This window comes from Rhipicephalus microplus, unplaced genomic scaffold (genome assembly GCF_043290135.1).
Source record: "Rhipicephalus microplus isolate Deutch F79 unplaced genomic scaffold, USDA_Rmic scaffold_340, whole genome shotgun sequence".
Lineage (NCBI taxonomy): Eukaryota > Metazoa > Arthropoda > Arachnida > Ixodida > Ixodidae > Rhipicephalus > Rhipicephalus microplus.
The window spans coordinates 787-6045 of NW_027464908.1; the positions used below are offsets into that span (position 1 = coordinate 787).

Below are 5259 nucleotides of genomic sequence, written 5' to 3' on the forward strand. Positions count from 1 at the left end.
AGAGAGGAGTACGCAACCTCGACCGCACTTTCCCTGCAGGCTTCCTTCCGACTCGAAGTCCTGCGGCGGTCTCAACGAGGTGCCACATCCTCAATGCAGTCGGTCGCCCCCGTTTCGGTTGGGCTCTGGCACGACGGTCGCCACCGTCTCGCCCTTGAGTGGCCGCTGTTGGCGCTCGCTGTGAGGTGTTCAGCGTGCTGTCCGTGTTGCCGACGCGGTCAAAACGAGTCGACGGCTCACGTTCCCTTGTGCGCCGAAGGCTCTCTTGATATGTGATCCGACCCTCAGACAGACGAAGCCAAGGGAAGACCCAAGGCCGCAATGTGCGTTCAAAGAATCAGTGCTCAGTGTGTCCTGCAATTCACACCAAGTCTCGCAGCTGGCTGCGTTCTTCATCGACCCGAGAACCGAGTGATCCACCGCTTAGAGTCGTGAAAAAGTGTTTGTTCAATTCCGTACAGTCAAAACCAAACGTTTCTGGCACTCGGCCAAACAGTGGCCAAGAAGGGCGCTTTTCAGCGCACGCTTGGACTCCAAAACTCTGCCGCGCCTTTTTCGGCTGCCGCAAATCGAGCAAACGGTGTGTTTCGGACGGCGTTTCGCTTCCGCTACTTGCGAGTGCTTTCGTGGTCCACCCCTCTATAAATACTCGGGAGGCGTCGAAGCCGGTTCTCCAAGCCGGACCCGTAGGTATCGTTGTGTGCTCGCTCTCATTGGCCCGCCTAACCAGAAAATGCCTGCGGTACACCCATTTGGATAAGAGTGCACGCAGATGCGGGCCTCGACGGCTACACATTTCCTCGGGCGGCCGCCTCCCGGCCTCCGTGGAGCGCGGGATGCACGGTCCCATCGACAAGCCTCTCCCGTTTTTACCGTGGCGTCGCGGTTCACCACGGCGGGCGGGTCGGTCTCCTCCGCATAAAAAGGGGGACCCCCGCTTTTTGTTCCACGAAATCGCACAAGCTTTTTTCGCATCCACGGTTTGCCACCGCACACCAAAATGCCGATCCGGCTGCCTACTTTAGCCAACAGGTGGAGCCAGGCGCGCCGTACTTGCGCGGCACTTCCCACGTCCACCGAAGTCGGTGCCAAGGACCACTTTCGGCGCCGGAGCCGCGTACGAGCCTACTCGAGGCGGAAGAACGAAGCCAGCAAGGGCCTGGCCGCAAGTGCGTTCAATTGTCGGGACGTCCAAGTCCCTCGTTCTTCCGTGCTTCCTCTTTCGGCAAGTCGTTGCGGCACCTTCCCAAAGCGCGCAGACCCGCTAATCGCGACGAGCGCGACGTGGCCGTGCCGCCTTTCCCTCGGCAGCAAGCAAAACGCCTGGCAACGTCGACGCTCCCCTAACCGCGATCTCGCACCGTGTTTCGTGTGGCGAATTCAAAAGCCGGCCGGCGCTGCTGCAACCATTACGGTCGGTACGCATACGCCGCGGAGGGCGGGACGGTCATCGGAGCGTGCGGTTCCTCCATCGAGTACTGCGCACCTCGGCCGTCGCATCGCCGTGCCATGACCGGCCGCGCGTCAACGCGAACCGGTGCCAGCGAGATCCCTCGCCTGCAAGAACCGACCGGCAGCCTCCGTCACCCGAGGACGCGGAGGCGCTTGCCGCGGACGGCGGGACGGTATGCACTGGTGCACAGCGGACCCGTCACATCGCCAGTTCCTTGACCGACCGCCGACGCTTGTGCCGTTCCTCTCGTACTTGGCAGTCGCCGCGCGATTGTCGGGTCTCGTTCTTGCACGCTCGAACGGTCGGGAGGGCACTCGGCTGGCGTTTCGGGAACGCGCAGCCTCGCCTTCTACCGACGTAACCACGACTCGCCGTTCGCGCTCCGCCGCTCCTGTTTACAGTACTAGGCGGTCCCGCAGCGGTCGGGTCGCGCATTTCGAGCGCTTCGAGCCACGGTGCAGTGGCGGGTCGAAAGCCGACCTATGAGTGCGTTGCGCCGTTTGTACCCGCGTCCGCCACCTGGCCGACCGTCCAAGGTCGCGGTGTTGGCGTCCGCTGGGCGCAACAATTTGTCACGGGGTGCCGCTCCACATTCAGGCAGCCCCGTGGGGAAAAGCCGACCCCGCGTCCAAACGGGGTCAGCGGCAGAAAGTGTCGGGCGCAGACGCAGCTGAGGCGCTCACCCTTCACAATCCGTTAATGATCCTTCCGCAGGTTCACCTACGGAAACCTTGTTACGACTTTTACTTCCTCTAAATGATCAAGTTTGGTCATCTTTCCAACAGACCGGCGCAACCGAAAGGCCGCGCCGGACATCGGTCCGAAGACCTCACTAAATCATTCAATCGGTAGTAGCGACGGGCGGTGTGTACAAAGGGCAGGGACGTAATCAACGCGAGCTTATGACTCGCGCTTACTGGGAATTCCTCGTTCAAGGGGAACAATTGCAAGCCCCTATCCCAATCACGAAAGAAGTTCCACGGGTTACCCAGTCTTTTCAGACAGGGATAAAGACACGCTGCTTCCTTCAGTGTAGCGCGCGTGCGGCCCCGGACATCTAAGGGCATCACAGACCTGTTATTGCTCTGTTTCGTGCGGCTAGGAGCCGCTTGTCCCTCTAAGAAGGTTGTAAGGTGCTGGGAACCCCGCACCTATTTAATAGGCTAGAGTCTCGTTCGTTATCGGAATTAACCAGACAAATCGCTCCACCAACTAAGAACGGCCATGCACCACCATCCACCGAATCAAGAAAGAGCTCTCAATCTGTCAATCCTCCCAGTGTCCGGGCCGGGTAAGTTTTCCCGTGTTGAGTCAAATTAAGCCGCAGGCTCCACTCCTGGTGGTGCCCTTCCGTCAATTCCTTTAAGTTTCAGCTTTGCAACCATACTTCCCCCGGAACCCAAATACTTTGGTTTCCCGGAAGCTGCCCGCCGAGTCATTTGAGTAACTCAGGCGGATCGCTGGTTGGCATCGTTTATGGTCAGAACTAGGGCGGTATCTGATCGCCTTCGAACCTCTGACTTTCGTTCTTGATCAATGAAAACATTCTTGGCAAATGCTTTCGCAGTAGTTCGTCTTGCGACGGTCCAAGAATTTCACCTCTAGCGCCGCAATACGAATGCCCCCGTCCGTCCCTCTTAATCATTACCTCGTATTCCAAAAACCAACAGAACAGAAACGAGGTCTTGTTCTATTATTCCATGCAAGTTTATTCAGGCGACTCGCCTGCGTTGAGCACTCTAATTTTTTCAAAGTAAAAGCACCGGCCATCTCGAGGCACACAATGAAGTGCACCAAGAAAGAACCGGCATGATGTTCAGTCCGAGCCGTCGCATCGGGTAGATGCACTACTCGTCTGGAACTGAGATCCAACTACGAGCTTTTTAACCGCAGCAGCTTTAGTATACGCTATTGGAGCTGGAATTACCGCGGCTGCTGGCACCAGACTTGCCCTCCAATTGATCCTCGTTAAAGGATTTAGAGTGTACTCATTTCAATTACGGGGCCTCAAAAGAGTCCCGTATTGTTATTTTTCGTCACTACCTCCCCGTGCCGGGAGTGGGTAATTTGCGCGCCTGCTGCCTTCCTTGGATGTGGTAGCCGTTTCTCAGGCTCCCTCTCCGGAATCGAACCCTGATTCTCCGTTACCCGTAACAACCATGGTAAGCAAGTAACCTACCATCGAAAGTTGATAAGGCAGACACTTGAAAGAAACGTCGCCGGCTCGTGGCCATGCGATCAGCACAAAGTTATCCAGAGTCACCACACAATACGGGCCGAAACCCGATCGATCTTGGTCTAATAAAAGCACCCGTTACCCAAAGGGCTCCAGGCTCACTGCATGTATTAGCTCTAGAATTGCCACAGTTATCCAAGTAGGAAGAAACGATCTAAGGAACCATAACTGATTTAATGAGCCATTCGCGGTTTCGCCTTATTTCGGCATGTACTTAGACATGCATGGCTTAATCTTTGAGACAAGCATATGATTACTGGCAGGATCAACCAGGTAATCGTTCGACTGCGCGTCCGTCCTCGCCCTCGGCGGGCCGGACGCAGTCTGTGTGCGGCGGAGGCCACCTTCAGGCGCCCCAACACGCTTATTTTGCACTCCGAGATGACGGCGTTCGAGCTCGCTACGGCACAACCTTCCCGAAAGACGAGTGGGAGCCGTGCGGCAAGAAGCACGTTCATGCTCGCTCTTTTTCGTTGCATCGACTCGGTCGCGCCGTGCGGGTTGCCCAAGCCCGCTGCACTGTCGGTGGACCGGCCGGAACTAGCAACGGAGCCGAGACTGCAAAGCCGCCAGACGACGGGTCACGCCCGCGTCTTCGGCGCTTTCGCATCTGAATCGCCCGAGGACGACACGGAACACACCTCGATATCGTGGTAAAACGGCACCGTCCGACAACCAGCCCCTAACGCATCAAGCGGATGAGGCTGCAGACGACTGCCGTGGATTCCCCTGGAGCAGACCCGAGGACACGCTTGACGAGGCCGAAGCCCGCCGCATATCAGACACCCGGTCGCTTTCGCGTACGCCGCTCACGAGAACCCCCACATAATAGCAGCGATAAGTACCCAGACCTCCTTGGGCCCTAATACGAGCGTACTCGAGAAAATTTCACCGCGGGTGTGCCCCGAAACGTGTGGCATGTTGAGCGTGCCACAAGTCTACGTCGCTCTCAAACCCGCCGAGGTCGTAGAATTTGCGACCCTACTCACGAAATTCCCACCGAGGATACGGCCGCAAACGTACCGCACCTTGGGTAGGCCACGAGTTTGTGCAACACTACGCTGACGGCACAGCACCGAGGTCGTGCGCGCACGCACGGGAAAATTCCGCCGCGGTTTCTGCCGAAAACGTGAGGCACCACGACTCTCCGCAAGTTCGCGTCGACTGCGAAAGACCGAAGTCGTGAACGACGTGTCCGCTACTCGCCGCCGACACGCTGGACACCAAACGTACAACGACTCGACGGCGTCGTAGAGGCCCACGACGCGGTTTTCCTTAACGACGTCTCGGCGTGGCACCGACAGGTTAGAACGGCCGACCAACGTTCCCTGTCCGCCGTTCGGCTCAGTCGAAGGGCTCGGCGACTTCGGCAACGCTGCGAAGCCGCACGGTGACGCACGCCATGTCCCCATTTTTTTTTTTCTTTCTGCGTCTGCCGGGGTGCCCCTATAATAGCAGCGATAAGCACCCAGACCGCCGTGGGTCGCTCGCCCCGGCTGACGTGGTTTTTCGTACTCCTGCGGCGGTCGCCGTCAAGCACGTCCAAATACGCTACTTTCGTGGGCGCATT

At 57.9% G+C, this 5259-nt stretch overlaps 2 non-coding genes across 2 annotated transcripts; both read right to left on the reverse strand.

Annotated features, from left to right (window-relative positions):
• Positions 1–278: 278 nt before the first annotated feature.
• On the reverse strand, positions 279–431 carry LOC142793843 (5.8S ribosomal RNA). The gene has a single exon (XR_012891865.1). It is a non-coding gene; the product is annotated as a 5.8S ribosomal RNA (ribosomal RNA).
• A 1719-nt stretch (positions 432–2150) lies between these two features.
• LOC142793845 (small subunit ribosomal RNA) lies at positions 2151–3965 on the reverse strand. The gene has a single exon (XR_012891867.1). It is a non-coding gene; the product is annotated as a small subunit ribosomal RNA (ribosomal RNA).
• Positions 3966–5259: the final 1294 nt, after the last annotated feature.